Source organism: Anomaloglossus baeobatrachus, unplaced genomic scaffold, assembly GCF_048569485.1.
Source record: "Anomaloglossus baeobatrachus isolate aAnoBae1 unplaced genomic scaffold, aAnoBae1.hap1 Scaffold_451, whole genome shotgun sequence".
Lineage (NCBI taxonomy): Eukaryota > Metazoa > Chordata > Amphibia > Anura > Aromobatidae > Anomaloglossus > Anomaloglossus baeobatrachus.
The window spans coordinates 1-17,889 of record NW_027443848.1 but is presented as its reverse complement, the minus strand read 5'-3'; the positions used below and the strand labels follow the sequence as shown (position 1 = coordinate 17,889).

The window sequence follows — 17,889 nt, the reverse complement described above, 5'->3', positions numbered from 1 at the left end:
ACTTCTTCTGCGCAGCTTGTTTTCTAGGCAGCAGCGCTATTGTGATGTCATCGGGGGGCATTGTGACAAGCCGCCAGTGTTCCGTCTCTTCATGTTGTGCACTGTTCAAACCGAAAATACATCAACAGGCAGGCTACAGAAAAGCTTACTAACAAAGGTTAGAGAGGGGCTTTCTCAGAGGGCTTTTTACAGTTTGTCTATTCCCAATTAGCCGGTTTAGTATACTTAATGAAAGTACTAATTCTTTCATAGGCCGCCCATTCTTAGTATTTGACGTTCAGGTAACAACAGGTAACTTTATTTGGAGTGGAAGCAGAGAGATAACACCAGATGCCAATTGTAGATCCTCTCACACCTGTGGTCACTGCAGCATCTGACTCCACTTTGTCCAAAAGGGATCTATTCCATTCAATTACACATGATCTAGATTAGACTGACAACAAGATACTGCACGGGACATAGCAGAGTTGGTGAAGTTGAGTGGTGATGAGTTTGCTATTTGGATGAATAAAGCAAGTAAAAAGTGTGTTAGATAAAAATTCATTTCAATTCGCTAATCGGGCTAATATGAATCAGGTGAATCGAGTTCTGCTTTTGGAAACTGGGTTAAGAAGGGGTGCACCGTTCCTGGAGGTACTGCAATACCAGGTCAATGCGTGGAGTGGACAGAGCAAGCTCTTTTTCCATCTCCCTGTTCTAAAAATCCATTTAATATATGGTCCCCAGATAGGGGACGTATCAGATATTAAACTGATAAGAACAGATACTACACTTGATCTTAGCCAAAAGGCCGAGAAGCGATAACCAGAATTGGTTTGGGCCTCGAGTGGCACCCTGGCCTATGCCGGACACATCTTAGGGAGAGAGAGCGAGAGGGAGACAAACCCACGCCTACACAAGACATTTTGTCACCCAAGCCAACCCTTGAAAAGGCTGCTTTGCAGAGCAAAAACAAGAAGAATGGTGCGTTTTGCAGCCGCCGCCCACTGCAATGAATCTGAATAACTCCTCCTTTAGGGCGCAAGCAACTCCCCTCCCCCTTGCAGTCTTTCCAATTCACGATACAAAAAGACGGACAGGACAGGTTGCCTGACTTTCCGTCACTGCCACCCTTTGCCATCCTTACCCGTAGAAAGCCCTTTCATCATCCCCAAACCCTAATCTTTTCCCTTTCCTTCCCAGCCCCCAAACCCTGCCCTCTGTACCTTTCTCACCACCCGCTTCCCTTCTCCTGTCATCCCCCTACCACCCGGGAAAAAAAGAGATTGCCCCCTCCTTCCACTAGCCCACCCTCCCACCCAAAGAACAACTTCTTCTGCGCAGCTTGTTTTCTAGGCAGCAGCGCTATTGTGATGTCATCGGGGGGCATTGTGACAAGCCGCCAGTGTTCCGTCTCTTCATGTTGTGCACTGTTCAAACCGAAAATACATCAACAGGCAGGCTACAGAAAAGCTTACTAACAAAGGTTAGAGAGGGGCTTTCTCAGAGGGCTTTTTACAGTTTGTCTATTCCCAATTAGCCGGTTTAGTATACTTAATGAAAGTACTAATTCTTTCATAGGGCGCCCATTCTTAGTATTTGACGTTCAGGTAACAACAGGTAACTTTATTTGGAGTGGAAGCAGAGAGATAACACCAGATGCCAATTGTAGATCCTCTCACACCTGTGGTCACTGCAGCATCTGACTCCACTTTGTCCAAAAGGGATCTATTCCATTCAATTACACATGATCTAGATTAGACTGACAACAAGATACTGCACGGGACATAGCAGAGTTGGTGAAGTTGAGTGGTGATGAGTTTGCTATTTGGATGAATAAAGCAAGTAAAAAGTGTGTTAGATAAAAATTCATTTCAATTCGCTAATCGGGCTAATATGAATCAGGTGAATCGAGTTCTGCTTTTGGAAACTGGGTTAAGAAGGGGTGCACCGTTCCTGGAGGTACTGCAATACCAGGTCAATGCGTGGAGTGGACAGAGCAAGCTCTTTTTCCATCTCCCTGTTCTAAAAATCCATTTAATATATGGTCCCCAGATAGGGGACGTATCAGATATTAAACTGATAAGAACAGATACTACACTTGATCTTAGCCAAAAGGCCGAGAAGCGATAACCAGAATTGGTTTGGGCCTCGAGTGGCACCCTGGCCTATGCCGGACACATCTTAGGGAGAGAGAGCGAGAGGGAGACAAACCCACGCCTACACAAGACATTTTGTCACCCAAGCCAACCCTTGAAAAGGCTGCTTTGCAGAGCAAAAACAAGAAGAATGGTGCGTTTTGCAGCCGCCGCCCACTGCAATGAATCTGAATAACTCCTCCTTTAGGGCGCAAGCAACTCCCCTCCCCCTTGCAGTCTTTCCAATTCACGATACAAAAAGACGGACAGGACAGGTTGCCTGACTTTCCGTCACTGCCACCCTTTGCCATCCTTACCCGTAGAAAGCCCTTTCATCATCCCCAAACCCTAATCTTTTCCCTTTCCTTCCCAGCCCCCAAACCCTGCCCTCTGTACCTTTCTCACCACCCGCTTCCCTTCTCCTGTCATCCCCCTACCACCCGGGAAAAAAAGAGATTGCCCCCTCCTTCCACTAGCCCACCCTCCCACCCAAAGAACAACTTCTTCTGCGCAGCTTGTTTTCTAGGCAGCAGCGCTATTGTGATGTCATCGGGGGGCATTGTGACAAGCCGCCAGTGTTCCGTCTCTTCATGTTGTGCACTGTTCAAACCGAAAATACATCAACAGGCAGGCTACAGAAAAGCTTACTAACAAAGGTTAGAGAGGGGCTTTCTCAGAGGGCTTTTTACAGTTTGTCTATTCCCAATTAGCCGGTTTAGTATACTTAATGAAAGTACTAATTCTTTCATAGGCCGCCCATTCTTAGTATTTGACGTTCAGGTAACAACAGGTAACTTTATTTGGAGTGGAAGCAGAGAGATAACACCAGATGCCAATTGTAGATCCTCTCACACCTGTGGTCACTGCAGCATCTGACTCCACTTTGTCCAAAAGGGATCTATTCCATTCAATTACACATGATCTAGATTAGACTGACAACAAGATACTGCACGGGACATAGCAGAGTTGGTGAAGTTGAGTGGTGATGAGTTTGCTATTTGGATGAATAAAGCAAGTAAAAAGTGTGTTAGATAAAAATTCATTTCAATTCGCTAATCAGGCTAATATGAATCAGGTGAATCGAGTTCTGCTTTTGGAAACTGGGTTAAGAAGGGGTGCACCGTTCCTGGAGGTACTGCAATACCAGGTCAATGCGTGGAGTGGACAGAGCAAGCTCTTTTTCCATCTCCCTGTTCTAAAAATCCATTTAATATATGGTCCCCAGATAGGGGACGTATCAGATATTAAACTGATAAGAACAGATACTACACTTGATCTTAGCCAAAAGGCCGAGAAGCGATAACCAGAATTGGTTTGGGCCTCGAGTGGCACCCTGGCCTATGCCGGACACATCTTAGGGAGAGAGAGCGAGAGGGAGACAAACCCACGCCTACACAAGACATTTTGTCACCCAAGCCAACCCTTGAAAAGGCTGCTTTGCAGAGCAAAAACAAGAAGAATGGTGCGTTTTGCAGCCGCCGCCCACTGCAATGAATCTGAATAACTCCTCCTTTAGGGCGCAAGCAACTCCCCTCCCCCTTGCAGTCTTTCCAATTCACGATACAAAAAGACGGACAGGACAGGTTGCCTGACTTTCCGTCACTGCCACCCTTTGCCATCCTTACCCGTAGAAAGCCCTTTCATCATCCCCAAACCCTAATCTTTTCCCTTTCCTTCCCAGCCCCCAAACCCTGCCCTCTGTACCTTTCTCACCACCCGCTTCCCTTCTCCTGTCATCCCCCTACCACCCGGGAAAAAAAGAGATTGCCCCCTCCTTCCACTAGCCCACCCTCCCACCCAAAGAACAACTTCTTCTGCGCAGCTTGTTTTCTAGGCAGCAGCGCTATTGTGATGTCATCGGGGGGCATTGTGACAAGCCGCCAGTGTTCCGTCTCTTCATGTTGTGCACTGTTCAAACCGAAAATACATCAACAGGCAGGCTACAGAAAAGCTTACTAACAAAGGTTAGAGAGGGGCTTTCTCAGAGGGCTTTTTACAGTTTGTCTATTCCCAATTAGCCGGTTTAGTATACTTAATGAAAGTACTAATTCTTTCATAGGCCGCCCATTCTTAGTATTTGACGTTCAGGTAACAACAGGTAACTTTATTTGGAGTGGAAGCAGAGAGATAACACCAGATGCCAATTGTAGATCCTCTCACACCTGTGGTCACTGCAGCATCTGACTCCACTTTGTCCAAAAGGGATCTATTCCATTCAATTACACATGATCTAGATTAGACTGACAACAAGATACTGCACGGGACATAGCAGAGTTGGTGAAGTTGAGTGGTGATGAGTTTGCTATTTGGATGAATAAAGCAAGTAAAAAGTGTGTTAGATAAAAATTCATTTCAATTCGCTAATCGGGCTAATATGAATCAGGTGAATCGAGTTCTGCTTTTGGAAACTGGGTTAAGAAGGGGTGCACCGTTCCTGGAGGTACTGCAATACCAGGTCAATGCGTGGAGTGGACAGAGCAAGCTCTTTTTCCATCTCCCTGTTCTAAAAATCCATTTAATATATGGTCCCCAGATAGGGGACGTATCAGATATTAAACTGATAAGAACAGATACTACACTTGATCTTAGCCAAAAGGCCGAGAAGCGATAACCAGAATTGGTTTGGGCCTCGAGTGGCACCCTGGCCTATGCCGGACACATCTTAGGGAGAGAGAGCGAGAGGGAGACAAACCCACGCCTACACAAGACATTTTGTCACCCAAGCCAACCCTTGAAAAGGCTGCTTTGCAGAGCAAAAACAAGAAGAATGGTGCGTTTTGCAGCCGCCGCCCACTGCAATGAATCTGAATAACTCCTCCTTTAGGGCGCAAGCAACTCCCCTCCCCCTTGCAGTCTTTCCAATTCACGATACAAAAAGACGGACAGGACAGGTTGCCTGACTTTCCGTCACTGCCACCCTTTGCCATCCTTACCCGTAGAAAGCCCTTTCATCATCCCCAAACCCTAATCTTTTCCCTTTCCTTCCCAGCCCCCAAACCCTGCCCTCTGTACCTTTCTCACCACCCGCTTCCCTTCTCCTGTCATCCCCCTACCACCCGGGAAAAAAAGAGATTGCCCCCTCCTTCCACTAGCCCACCCTCCCACCCAAAGAACAACTTCTTCTGCGCAGCTTGTTTTCTAGGCAGCAGCGCTATTGTGATGTCATCGGGGGGCATTGTGACAAGCCGCCAGTGTTCCGTCTCTTCATGTTGTGCACTGTTCAAACCGAAAATACATCAACAGGCAGGCTACAGAAAAGCTTACTAACAAAGGTTAGAGAGGGGCTTTCTCAGAGGGCTTTTTACAGTTTGTCTATTCCCAATTAGCCGGTTTAGTATACTTAATGAAAGTACTAATTCTTTCATAGGCCGCCCATTCTTAGTATTTGACGTTCAGGTAACAACAGGTAACTTTATTTGGAGTGGAAGCAGAGAGATAACACCAGATGCCAATTGTAGATCCTCTCACACCTGTGGTCACTGCAGCATCTGACTCCACTTTGTCCAAAAGGGATCTATTCCATTCAATTACACATGATCTAGATTAGACTGACAACAAGATACTGCACGGGACATAGCAGAGTTGGTGAAGTTGAGTGGTGATGAGTTTGCTATTTGGATGAATAAAGCAAGTAAAAAGTGTGTTAGATAAAAATTCATTTCAATTCGCTAATCGGGCTAATATGAATCAGGTGAATCGAGTTCTGCTTTTGGAAACTGGGTTAAGAAGGGGTGCACCGTTCCTGGAGGTACTGCAATACCAGGTCAATGCGTGGAGTGGACAGAGCAAGCTCTTTTTCCATCTCCCTGTTCTAAAAATCCATTTAATATATGGTCCCCAGATAGGGGACGTATCAGATATTAAACTGATAAGAACAGATACTACACTTGATCTTAGCCAAAAGGCCGAGAAGCGATAACCAGAATTGGTTTGGGCCTCGAGTGGCACCCTGGCCTATGCCGGACACATCTTAGGGAGAGAGAGCGAGAGGGAGACAAACCCACGCCTACACAAGACATTTTGTCACCCAAGCCAACCCTTGAAAAGGCTGCTTTGCAGAGCAAAAACAAGAAGAATGGTGCGTTTTGCAGCCGCCGCCCACTGCAATGAATCTGAATAACTCCTCCTTTAGGGCGCAAGCAACTCCCCTCCCCCTTGCAGTCTTTCCAATTCACGATACAAAAAGACGGACAGGACAGGTTGCCTGACTTTCCGTCACTGCCACCCTTTGCCATCCTTACCCGTAGAAAGCCCTTTCATCATCCCCAAACCCTAATCTTTTCCCTTTCCTTCCCAGCCCCCAAACCCTGCCCTCTGTACCTTTCTCACCACCCGCTTCCCTTCTCCTGTCATCCCCCTACCACCCGGGAAAAAAAGAGATTGCCCCCTCCTTCCACTAGCCCACCCTCCCACCCAAAGAACAACTTCTTCTGCGCAGCTTGTTTTCTAGGCAGCAGCGCTATTGTGATGTCATCGGGGGGCATTGTGACAAGCCGCCAGTGTTCCGTCTCTTCATGTTGTGCACTGTTCAAACCGAAAATACATCAACAGGCAGGCTACAGAAAAGCTTACTAACAAAGGTTAGAGAGGGGCTTTCTCAGAGGGCTTTTTACAGTTTGTCTATTCCCAATTAGCCGGTTTAGTATACTTAATGAAAGTACTAATTCTTTCATAGGCCGCCCATTCTTAGTATTTGACGTTCAGGTAACAACAGGTAACTTTATTTGGAGTGGAAGCAGAGAGATAACACCAGATGCCAATTGTAGATCCTCTCACACCTGTGGTCACTGCAGCATCTGACTCCACTTTGTCCAAAAGGGATCTATTCCATTCAATTACACATGATCTAGATTAGACTGACAACAAGATACTGCACGGGACATAGCAGAGTTGGTGAAGTTGAGTGGTGATGAGTTTGCTATTTGGATGAATAAAGCAAGTAAAAAGTGTGTTAGATAAAAATTCATTTCAATTCGCTAATCGGGCTAATATGAATCAGGTGAATCGAGTTCTGCTTTTGGAAACTGGGTTAAGAAGGGGTGCACCGTTCCTGGAGGTACTGCAATACCAGGTCAATGCGTGGAGTGGACAGAGCAAGCTCTTTTTCCATCTCCCTGTTCTAAAAATCCATTTAATATATGGTCCCCAGATAGGGGACGTATCAGATATTAAACTGATAAGAACAGATACTACACTTGATCTTAGCCAAAAGGCCGAGAAGCGATAACCAGAATTGGTTTGGGCCTCGAGTGGCAACCTGGCCTATGCCGGACACATCTTAGGGAGAGAGAGCGAGAGGGAGACAAACCCACGCCTACACAAGACATTTTGTCACCCAAGCCAACCCTTGAAAAGGCTGCTTTGCAGAGCAAAAACAAGAAGAATGGTGCGTTTTGCAGCCGCCGCCCACTGCAATGAATCTGAATAACTCCTCCTTTAGGGCGCAAGCAACTCCCCTCCCCCTTGCAGTCTTTCCAATTCACGATACAAAAAGACGGACAGGACAGGTTGCCTGACTTTCCGTCACTGCCACCCTTTGCCATCCTTACCCGTAGAAAGCCCTTTCATCATCCCCAAACCCTAATCTTTTCCCTTTCCTTCCCAGCCCCCAAACCCTGCCCTCTGTACCTTTCTCACCACCCGCTTCCCTTCTCCTGTCATCCCCCTACCACCCGGGAAAAAAAGAGATTGCCCCCTCCTTCCACTAGCCCACCCTCCCACCCAAAGAACAACTTCTTCTGCGCAGCTTGTTTTCTAGGCAGCAGCGCTATTGTGATGTCATCGGGGGGCATTGTGACAAGCCGCCAGTGTTCCGTCTCTTCATGTTGTGCACTGTTCAAACCGAAAATACATCAACAGGCAGGCTACAGAAAAGCTTACTAACAAAGGTTAGAGAGGGGCTTTCTCAGAGGGCTTTTTACAGTTTGTCTATTCCCAATTAGCCGGTTTAGTATACTTAATGAAAGTACTAATTCTTTCATAGGCCGCCCATTCTTAGTATTTGACGTTCAGGTAACAACAGGTAACTTTATTTGGAGTGGAAGCAGAGAGATAACACCAGATGCCAATTGTAGATCCTCTCACACCTGTGGTCACTGCAGCATCTGACTCCACTTTGTCCAAAAGGGATCTATTCCATTCAATTACACATGATCTAGATTAGACTGACAACAAGATACTGCACGGGACATAGCAGAGTTGGTGAAGTTGAGTGGTGATGAGTTTGCTATTTGGATGAATAAAGCAAGTAAAAAGTGTGTTAGATAAAAATTCATTTCAATTCGCTAATCGGGCTAATATGAATCAGGTGAATCGAGTTCTGCTTTTGGAAACTGGGTTAAGAAGGGGTGCACCGTTCCTGGAGGTACTGCAATACCAGGTCAATGCGTGGAGTGGACAGAGCAAGCTCTTTTTCCATCTCCCTGTTCTAAAAATCCATTTAATATATGGTCCCCAGATAGGGGACGTATCAGATATTAAACTGATAAGAACAGATACTACACTTGATCTTAGCCAAAAGGCCGAGAAGCGATAACCAGAATTGGTTTGGGCCTCGAGTGGCACCCTGGCCTATGCCGGACACATCTTAGGGAGAGAGAGCGAGAGGGAGACAAACCCACGCCTACACAAGACATTTTGTCACCCAAGCCAACCCTTGAAAAGGCTGCTTTGCAGAGCAAAAACAAGAAGAATGGTGCGTTTTGCAGCCGCCGCCCACTGCAATGAATCTGAATAACTCCTCCTTTAGGGCGCAAGCAACTCCCCTCCCCCTTGCAGTCTTTCCAATTCACGATACAAAAAGACGGACAGGACAGGTTGCCTGACTTTCCGTCACTGCCACCCTTTGCCATCCTTACCCGTAGAAAGCCCTTTCATCATCCCCAAACCCTAATCTTTTCCCTTTCCTTCCCAGCCCCCAAACCCTGCCCTCTGTACCTTTCTCACCACCCGCTTCCCTTCTCCTGTCATCCCCCTACCACCCGGGAAAAAAAGAGATTGCCCCCTCCTTCCACTAGCCCACCCTCCCACCCAAAGAACAACTTCTTCTGCGCAGCTTGTTTTCTAGGCAGCAGCGCTATTGTGATGTCATCGGGGGGCATTGTGACAAGCCGCCAGTGTTCCGTCTCTTCATGTTGTGCACTGTTCAAACCGAAAATACATCAACAGGCAGGCTACAGAAAAGCTTACTAACAAAGGTTAGAGAGGGGCTTTCTCAGAGGGCTTTTTACAGTTTGTCTATTCCCAATTAGCCGGTTTAGTATACTTAATGAAAGTACTAATTCTTTCATAGGCCGCCCATTCTTAGTATTTGACGTTCAGGTAACAACAGGTAACTTTATTTGGAGTGGAAGCAGAGAGATAACACCAGATGCCAATTGTAGATCCTCTCACACCTGTGGTCACTGCAGCATCTGACTCCACTTTGTCCAAAAGGGATCTATTCCATTCAATTACACATGATCTAGATTAGACTGACAACAAGATACTGCACGGGACATAGCAGAGTTGGTGAAGTTGAGTGGTGATGAGTTTGCTATTTGGATGAATAAAGCAAGTAAAAAGTGTGTTAGATAAAAATTCATTTCAATTCGCTAATCGGGCTAATATGAATCAGGTGAATCGAGTTCTGCTTTTGGAAACTGGGTTAAGAAGGGGTGCACCGTTCCTGGAGGTACTGCAATACCAGGTCAATGCGTGGAGTGGACAGAGCAAGCTCTTTTTCCATCTCCCTGTTCTAAAAATCCATTTAATATATGGTCCCCAGATAGGGGACGTATCAGATATTAAACTGATAAGAACAGATTTTTTTTTTTTTTTTTTTTTTTTTTTGAAGGATGAGTTTGAAAATAATAAAGTGACCGCCTCTCGTTGCCCAGGTAACTGTCCGTCACAAGAGGGCTATGACATCCTACGATGCACACTCTCCCAAGGTCAGCAGTTGTGCAATACCCTGGCACCTTTCAGCACCAACCAAGGTAGTACCCTCCCAAACTACACTTGATCTTAGCCAAAAGGCCGAGAAGCGATAACCAGAATTGGTTTGGGCCTCGAGTGGCACCCTGGCCTATGCCGGACACATCTTAGGGAGAGAGAGCGAGAGGGAGACAAACCCACGCCTACACAAGACATTTTGTCACCCAAGCCAACCCTTGAAAAGGCTGCTTTGCAGAGCAAAAACAAGAAGAATGGTGCGTTTTGCAGCCGCCGCCCACTGCAATGAATCTGAATAACTCCTCCTTTAGGGCGCAAGCAACTCCCCTCCCCCTTGCAGTCTTTCCAATTCACGATACAAAAAGACGGACAGGACAGGTTGCCTGACTTTCCGTCACTGCCACCCTTTGCCATCCTTACCCGTAGAAAGCCCTTTCATCATCCCCAAACCCTAATCTTTTCCCTTTCCTTCCCAGCCCCCAAACCCTGCCCTCTGTACCTTTCTCACCACCCGCTTCCCTTCTCCTGTCATCCCCCTACCACCCGGGAAAAAAAGAGATTGCCCCCTCCTTCCACTAGCCCACCCTCCCACCCAAAGAACAACTTCTTCTGCGCAGCTTGTTTTCTAGGCAGCAGCGCTATTGTGATGTCATCGGGGGGCATTGTGACAAGCCGCCAGTGTTCCGTCTCTTCATGTTGTGCACTGTTCAAACCGAAAATACATCAACAGGCAGGCTACAGAAAAGCTTACTAACAAAGGTTAGAGAGGGGCTTTCTCAGAGGGCTTTTTACAGTTTGTCTATTCCCAATTAGCCGGTTTAGTATACTTAATGAAAGTACTAATTCTTTCATAGGCCGCCCATTCTTAGTATTTGACGTTCAGGTAACAACAGGTAACTTTATTTGGAGTGGAAGCAGAGAGATAACACCAGATGCCAATTGTAGATCCTCTCACACCTGTGGTCACTGCAGCATCTGACTCCACTTTGTCCAAAAGGGATCTATTCCATTCAATTACACATGATCTAGATTAGACTGACAACAAGATACTGCACGGGACATAGCAGAGTTGGTGAAGTTGAGTGGTGATGAGTTTGCTATTTGGATGAATAAAGCAAGTAAAAAGTGTGTTAGATAAAAATTCATTTCAATTCGCTAATCGGGCTAATATGAATCAGGTGAATCGAGTTCTGCTTTTGGAAACTGGGTTAAGAAGGGGTGCACCGTTCCTGGAGGTACTGCAATACCAGGTCAATGCGTGGAGTGGACAGAGCAAGCTCTTTTTCCATCTCCCTGTTCTAAAAATCCATTTAATATATGGTCCCCAGATAGGGGACGTATCAGATATTAAACTGATAAGAACAGATACTACACTTGATCTTAGCCAAAAGGCCGAGAAGCGATAACCAGAATTGGTTTGGGCCTCGAGTGGCACCCTGGCCTATGCCGGACACATCTTAGGGAGAGAGAGCGAGAGGGAGACAAACCCACGCCTACACAAGACATTTTGTCACCCAAGCCAACCCTTGAAAAGGCTGCTTTGCAGAGCAAAAACAAGAAGAATGGTGCGTTTTGCAGCCGCCGCCCACTGCAATGAATCTGAATAACTCCTCCTTTAGGGCGCAAGCAACTCCCCTCCCCCTTGCAGTCTTTCCAATTCACGATACAAAAAGACGGACAGGACAGGTTGCCTGACTTTCCGTCACTGCCACCCTTTGCCATCCTTACCCGTAGAAAGCCCTTTCATCATCCCCAAACCCTAATCTTTTCCCTTTCCTTCCCAGCCCCCAAACCCTGCCCTCTGTACCTTTCTCACCACCCGCTTCCCTTCTCCTGTCATCCCCCTACCACCCGGGAAAAAAAGAGATTGCCCCCTCCTTCCACTAGCCCACCCTCCCACCCAAAGAACAACTTCTTCTGCGCAGCTTGTTTTCTAGGCAGCAGCGCTATTGTGATGTCATCGGGGGGCATTGTGACAAGCCGCCAGTGTTCCGTCTCTTCATGTTGTGCACTGTTCAAACCGAAAATACATCAACAGGCAGGCTACAGAAAAGCTTACTAACAAAGGTTAGAGAGGGGCTTTCTCAGAGGGCTTTTTACAGTTTGTCTATTCCCAATTAGCCGGTTTAGTATACTTAATGAAAGTACTAATTCTTTCATAGGCCGCCCATTCTTAGTATTTGACGTTCAGGTAACAACAGGTAACTTTATTTGGAGTGGAAGCAGAGAGATAACACCAGATGCCAATTGTAGATCCTCTCACACCTGTGGTCACTGCAGCATCTGACTCCACTTTGTCCAAAAGGGATCTATTCCATTCAATTACACATGATCTAGATTAGACTGACAACAAGATACTGCACGGGACATAGCAGAGTTGGTGAAGTTGAGTGGTGATGAGTTTGCTATTTGGATGAATAAAGCAAGTAAAAAGTGTGTTAGATAAAAATTCATTTCAATTCGCTAATCGGGCTAATATGAATCAGGTGAATCGAGTTCTGCTTTTGGAAACTGGGTTAAGAAGGGGTGCACCGTTCCTGGAGGTACTGCAATACCAGGTCAATGCGTGGAGTGGACAGAGCAAGCTCTTTTTCCATCTCCCTGTTCTAAAAATCCATTTAATATATGGTCCCCAGATAGGGGACGTATCAGATATTAAACTGATAAGAACAGATACTACACTTGATCTTAGCCAAAAGGCCAAGAAGCGATAACCAGAATTGGTTTGGGCCTCGAGTGGCACCCTGGCCTATGCCGGACACATCTTAGGGAGAGAGAGCGAGAGGGAGACAAACCCACGCCTACACAAGACATTTTGTCACCCAAGCCAACCCTTGAAAAGGCTGCTTTGCAGAGCAAAAACAAGAAGAATGGTGCGTTTTGCAGCCGCCGCCCACTGCAATGAATCTGAATAACTCCTCCTTTAGGGCGCAAGCAACTCCCCTCCCCCTTGCAGTCTTTCCAATTCACGATACAAAAAGACGGACAGGACAGGTTGCCTGACTTTCCGTCACTGCCACCCTTTGCCATCCTTACCCGTAGAAAGCCCTTTCATCATCCCCAAACCCTAATCTTTTCCCTTTCCTTCCCAGCCCCCAAACCCTGCCCTCTGTACCTTTCTCACCACCCGCTTCCCTTCTCCTGTCATCCCCCTACCACCCGGGAAAAAAAGAGATTGCCCCCTCCTTCCACTAGCCCACCCTCCCACCCAAAGAACAACTTCTTCTGCGCAGCTTGTTTTCTAGGCAGCAGCGCTATTGTGATGTCATCGGGGGGCATTGTGACAAGCCGCCAGTGTTCCGTCTCTTCATGTTGTGCACTGTTCAAACCGAAAATACATCAACAGGCAGGCTACAGAAAAGCTTACTAACAAAGGTTAGAGAGGGGCTTTCTCAGAGGGCTTTTTACAGTTTGTCTATTCCCAATTAGCCGGTTTAGTATACTTAATGAAAGTACTAATTCTTTCATAGGCCGCCCATTCTTAGTATTTGACGTTCAGGTAACAACAGGTAACTTTATTTGGAGTGGAAGCAGAGAGATAACACCAGATGCCAATTGTAGATCCTCTCACACCTGTGGTCACTGCAGCATCTGACTCCACTTTGTCCAAAAGGGATCTATTCCATTCAATTACACATGATCTAGATTAGACTGACAACAAGATACTGCACGGGACATAGCAGAGTTGGTGAAGTTGAGTGGTGATGAGTTTGCTATTTGGATGAATAAAGCAAGTAAAAAGTGTGTTAGATAAAAATTCATTTCAATTCGCTAATCGGGCTAATATGAATCAGGTGAATCGAGTTCTGCTTTTGGAAACTGGGTTAAGAAGGGGTGCACCGTTCCTGGAGGTACTGCAATACCAGGTCAATGCGTGGAGTGGACAGAGCAAGCTCTTTTTCCATCTCCCTGTTCTAAAAATCCATTTAATATATGGTCCCCAGATAGGGGACGTATCAGATATTAAACTGATAAGAACAGATACTACACTTGATCTTAGCCAAAAGGCCGAGAAGCGATAACCAGAATTGGTTTGGGCCTCGAGTGGCACCCTGGCCTATGCCGGACACATCTTAGGGAGAGAGAGCGAGAGGGAGACAAACCCACGCCTACACAAGACATTTTGTCACCCAAGCCAACCCTTGAAAAGGCTGCTTTGCAGAGCAAAAACAAGAAGAATGGTGCGTTTTGCAGCCGCCGCCCACTGCAATGAATCTGAATAACTCCTCCTTTAGGGCGCAAGCAACTCCCCTCCCCCTTGCAGTCTTTCCAATTCACGATACAAAAAGACGGACAGGACAGGTTGCCTGACTTTCCGTCACTGCCACCCTTTGCCATCCTTACCCGTAGAAAGCCCTTTCATCATCCCCAAACCCTAATCTTTTCCCTTTCCTTCCCAGCCTCCAAACCCTGCCCTCTGTACCTTTCTCACCACCCGCTTCCCTTCTCCTGTCATCCCCCTACCACCCGGGAAAAAAAGAGATTGCCCCCTCCTTCCACTAGCCCACCCTCCCACCCAAAGAACAACTTCTTCTGCGCAGCTTGTTTTCTAGGCAGCAGCGCTATTGTGATGTCATCGGGGGGCATTGTGACAAGCCGCCAGTGTTCCGTCTCTTCATGTTGTGCACTGTTCAAACCGAAAATACATCAACAGGCAGGCTACAGAAAAGCTTACTAACAAAGGTTAGAGAGGGGCTTTCTCAGAGGGCTTTTTACAGTTTGTCTATTCCCAATTAGCCGGTTTAGTATACTTAATGAAAGTACTAATTCTTTCATAGGCCGCCCATTCTTAGTATTTGACGTTCAGGTAACAACAGGTAACTTTATTTGGAGTGGAAGCAGAGAGATAACACCAGATGCCAATTGTAGATCCTCTCACACCTGTGGTCACTGCAGCATCTGACTCCACTTTGTCCAAAAGGGATCTATTCCATTCAATTACACATGATCTAGATTAGACTGACAACAAGATACTGCACGGGACATAGCAGAGTTGGTGAAGTTGAGTGGTGATGAGTTTGCTATTTGGATGAATAAAGCAAGTAAAAAGTGTGTTAGATAAAAATTCATTTCAATTCGCTAATCGGGCTAATATGAATCAGGTGAATCGAGTTCTGCTTTTGGAAACTGGGTTAAGAAGGGGTGCACCGTTCCTGGAGGTACTGCAATACCAGGTCAATGCGTGGAGTGGACAGAGCAAGCTCTTTTTCCATCTCCCTGTTCTAAAAATCCATTTAATATATGGTCCCCAGATAGGGGACGTATCAGATATTAAACTGATAAGAACAGATACTACACTTGATCTTAGCCAAAAGGCCGAGAAGCGATAACCAGAATTGGTTTGGGCCTCGAGTGGCACCCTGGCCTATGCCGGACACATCTTAGGGAGAGAGAGCGAGAGGGAGACAAACCCACGCCTACACAAGACATTTTGTCACCCAAGCCAACCCTTGAAAAGGCTGCTTTGCAGAGCAAAAACAAGAAGAATGGTGCGTTTTGCAGCCGCCGCCCACTGCAATGAATCTGAATAACTCCTCCTTTAGGGCGCAAGCAACTCCCCTCCCCCTTGCAGTCTTTCCAATTCACGATACAAAAAGACGGACAGGACAGGTTGCCTGACTTTCCGTCACTGCCACCCTTTGCCATCCTTACCCGTAGAAAGCCCTTTCATCATCCCCAAACCCTAATCTTTTCCCTTTCCTTCCCAGCCCCCAAACCCTGCCCTCTGTACCTTTCTCACCACCCGCTTCCCTTCTCCTGTCATCCCCCTACCACCCGGGAAAAAAAGAGATTGCCCCCTCCTTCCACTAGCCCACCCTCCCACCCAAAGAACAACTTCTTCTGCGCAGCTTGTTTTCTAGGCAGCAGCGCTATTGTGATGTCATCGGGGGGCATTGTGACAAGCCGCCAGTGTTCCGTCTCTTCATGTTGTGCACTGTTCAAACCGAAAATACATCAACAGGCAGGCTACAGAAAAGCTTACTAACAAAGGTTAGAGAGGGGCTTTCTCAGAGGGCTTTTTACAGTTTGTCTATTCCCAATTAGCCGGTTTAGTATACTTAATGAAAGTACTAATTCTTTCATAGGCCGCCCATTCTTAGTATTTGACGTTCAGGTAACAACAGGTAACTTTATTTGGAGTGGAAGCAGAGAGATAACACCAGATGCCAATTGTAGATCCTCTCACACCTGTGGTCACTGCAGCATCTGACTCCACTTTGTCCAAAAGGGATCTATTCCATTCAATTACACATGATCTAGATTAGACTGACAACAAGATACTGCACGGGACATAGCAGAGTTGGTGAAGTTGAGTGGTGATGAGTTTGCTATTTGGATGAATAAAGCAAGTAAAAAGTGTGTTAGATAAAAATTCATTTCAATTCGCTAATCGGGCTAATATGAATCAGGTGAATCGAGTTCTGCTTTTGGAAACTGGGTTAAGAAGGGGTGCACCGTTCCTGGAGGTACTGCAATACCAGGTCAATGCGTGGAGTGGACAGAGCAAGCTCTTTTTCCATCTCCCTGTTCTAAAAATCCATTTAATATATGGTCCCCAGATAGGGGACGTATCAGATATTAAACTGATAAGAACAGATACTACACTTGATCTTAGCCAAAAGGCCGAGAAGCGATAACCAGAATTGGTTTGGGCCTCGAGTGGCACCCTGGCCTATGCCGGACACATCTTAGGGAGAGAGAGCGAGAGGGAGACAAACCCACGCCTACACAAGACATTTTGTCACCCAAGCCAACCCTTGAAAAGGCTGCTTTGCAGAGCAAAAACAAGAAGAATGGTGCGTTTTGCAGCCGCCGCCCACTGCAATGAATCTGAATAACTCCTCCTTTAGGGCGCAAGCAACTCCCCTCCCCCTTGCAGTCTTTCCAATTCACGATACAAAAAGACGGACAGGACAGGTTGCCTGACTTTCCGTCACTGCCACCCTTTGCCATCCTTACCCGTAGAAAGCCCTTTCATCATCCCCAAACCCTAATCTTTTCCCTTTCCTTCCCAGCCCCCAAACCCTGCCCTCTGTACCTTTCTCACCACCCGCTTCCCTTCTCCTGTCATCCCCCTACCACCCGGGAAAAAAAGAGATTGCCCCCTCCTTCCACTAGCCCACCCTCCCACCCAAAGAACAACTTCTTCTGCGCAGCTTGTTTTCTAGGCAGCAGCGCTATTGTGATGTCATCGGGGGGCATTGTGACAAGCCGCCAGTGTTCCGTCTCTTCATGTTGTGCACTGTTCAAACCGAAAATACATCAACAGGCAGGCTACAGAAAAGCTTACTAACAAAGGTTAGAGAGGGGCTTTCTCAGAGGGCTTTTTACAGTTTGTCTATTCCCAATTAGCCGGTTTAGTATACTTAATGAAAGTACTAATTCTTTCATAGGCCGCCCATTCTTAGTATTTGACGTTCAGGTAACAACAGGTAACTTTATTTGGAGTGGAAGCAGAGAGATAACACCAGATGCCAATTGTAGATCCTCTCACACCTGTGGTCACTGCAGCATCTGACTCCACTTTGTCCAAAAGGGATCTATTCCATTCAATTACACATGATCTAGATTAGACTGACAACAAGATACTGCACGGGACATAGCAGAGTTGGTGAAGTTGAGTGGTGATGAGTTTGCTATTTGGATGAATAAAGCAAGTAAAAAGTGTGTTAGATAAAAATTCATTTCAATTCGCTAATCGGGCTAATATGAATCAGGTGAATCGAGTTCTGCTTTTGGAAACTGGGTTAAGAAGGGGTGCACCGTTCCTGGAGGTACTGCAATACCAGGTCAATGCGTGGAGTGGACAGAGCAAGCTCTTTTTCCATCTCCCTGTTCT

The 17,889-nt window shown here is 46.5% G+C and overlaps 12 non-coding genes and 2 pseudogenes across 12 annotated transcripts; all 14 read right to left on the bottom strand.

The window, feature by feature from the left end:
* Nucleotides 1–611: 611 nt before the first annotated feature.
* On the bottom strand, nucleotides 612–802 carry LOC142280366 (U2 spliceosomal RNA). The gene has a single exon (XR_012742655.1). It is a non-coding gene; the product is annotated as a U2 spliceosomal RNA (small nuclear RNA).
* Nucleotides 803–1,919: 1,117 nt separating this feature from the next.
* Nucleotides 1,920–2,110, bottom strand: LOC142280354 (U2 spliceosomal RNA). Its single transcript, XR_012742644.1, has one exon. It is a non-coding gene; the product is annotated as a U2 spliceosomal RNA (small nuclear RNA).
* Nucleotides 2,111–3,227: 1,117 nt separating this feature from the next.
* LOC142280342 (U2 spliceosomal RNA) lies at nucleotides 3,228–3,418 on the bottom strand. The gene has a single exon (XR_012742633.1). It is a non-coding gene; the product is annotated as a U2 spliceosomal RNA (small nuclear RNA).
* A 1,117-nt stretch (nucleotides 3,419–4,535) lies between these two features.
* LOC142280330 (U2 spliceosomal RNA) lies at nucleotides 4,536–4,726 on the bottom strand. The gene has a single exon (XR_012742622.1). It is a non-coding gene; the product is annotated as a U2 spliceosomal RNA (small nuclear RNA).
* A 1,117-nt stretch (nucleotides 4,727–5,843) lies between these two features.
* Nucleotides 5,844–6,034, bottom strand: LOC142280318 (U2 spliceosomal RNA). The gene has a single exon (XR_012742611.1). It is a non-coding gene; the product is annotated as a U2 spliceosomal RNA (small nuclear RNA).
* Nucleotides 6,035–7,151: 1,117 nt separating this feature from the next.
* LOC142280306 (U2 spliceosomal RNA) lies at nucleotides 7,152–7,342 on the bottom strand. The gene has a single exon (XR_012742600.1). It is a non-coding gene; the product is annotated as a U2 spliceosomal RNA (small nuclear RNA).
* A 1,117-nt stretch (nucleotides 7,343–8,459) lies between these two features.
* Nucleotides 8,460–8,650, bottom strand: LOC142280293 (U2 spliceosomal RNA). The gene has a single exon (XR_012742589.1). It is a non-coding gene; the product is annotated as a U2 spliceosomal RNA (small nuclear RNA).
* Nucleotides 8,651–9,767: 1,117 nt separating this feature from the next.
* Nucleotides 9,768–9,969, bottom strand: LOC142280422 (U2 spliceosomal RNA; annotated as a pseudogene).
* A 1,293-nt stretch (nucleotides 9,970–11,262) lies between these two features.
* Nucleotides 11,263–11,453, bottom strand: LOC142280461 (U2 spliceosomal RNA). The gene has a single exon (XR_012742738.1). It is a non-coding gene; the product is annotated as a U2 spliceosomal RNA (small nuclear RNA).
* A 1,117-nt stretch (nucleotides 11,454–12,570) lies between these two features.
* On the bottom strand, nucleotides 12,571–12,761 carry LOC142280392 (U2 spliceosomal RNA). Its single transcript, XR_012742680.1, has one exon. It is a non-coding gene; the product is annotated as a U2 spliceosomal RNA (small nuclear RNA).
* A 1,117-nt stretch (nucleotides 12,762–13,878) lies between these two features.
* On the bottom strand, nucleotides 13,879–14,069 carry LOC142280450 (U2 spliceosomal RNA). The gene has a single exon (XR_012742727.1). It is a non-coding gene; the product is annotated as a U2 spliceosomal RNA (small nuclear RNA).
* A 1,117-nt stretch (nucleotides 14,070–15,186) lies between these two features.
* Nucleotides 15,187–15,377, bottom strand: LOC142280438 (U2 spliceosomal RNA). The gene has a single exon (XR_012742716.1). It is a non-coding gene; the product is annotated as a U2 spliceosomal RNA (small nuclear RNA).
* Nucleotides 15,378–16,494: 1,117 nt separating this feature from the next.
* LOC142280406 (U2 spliceosomal RNA) lies at nucleotides 16,495–16,685 on the bottom strand. Its single transcript, XR_012742693.1, has one exon. It is a non-coding gene; the product is annotated as a U2 spliceosomal RNA (small nuclear RNA).
* A 1,117-nt stretch (nucleotides 16,686–17,802) lies between these two features.
* On the bottom strand, nucleotides 17,803–17,889 carry LOC142280426 (U2 spliceosomal RNA; annotated as a pseudogene; the record flags this gene model as incomplete).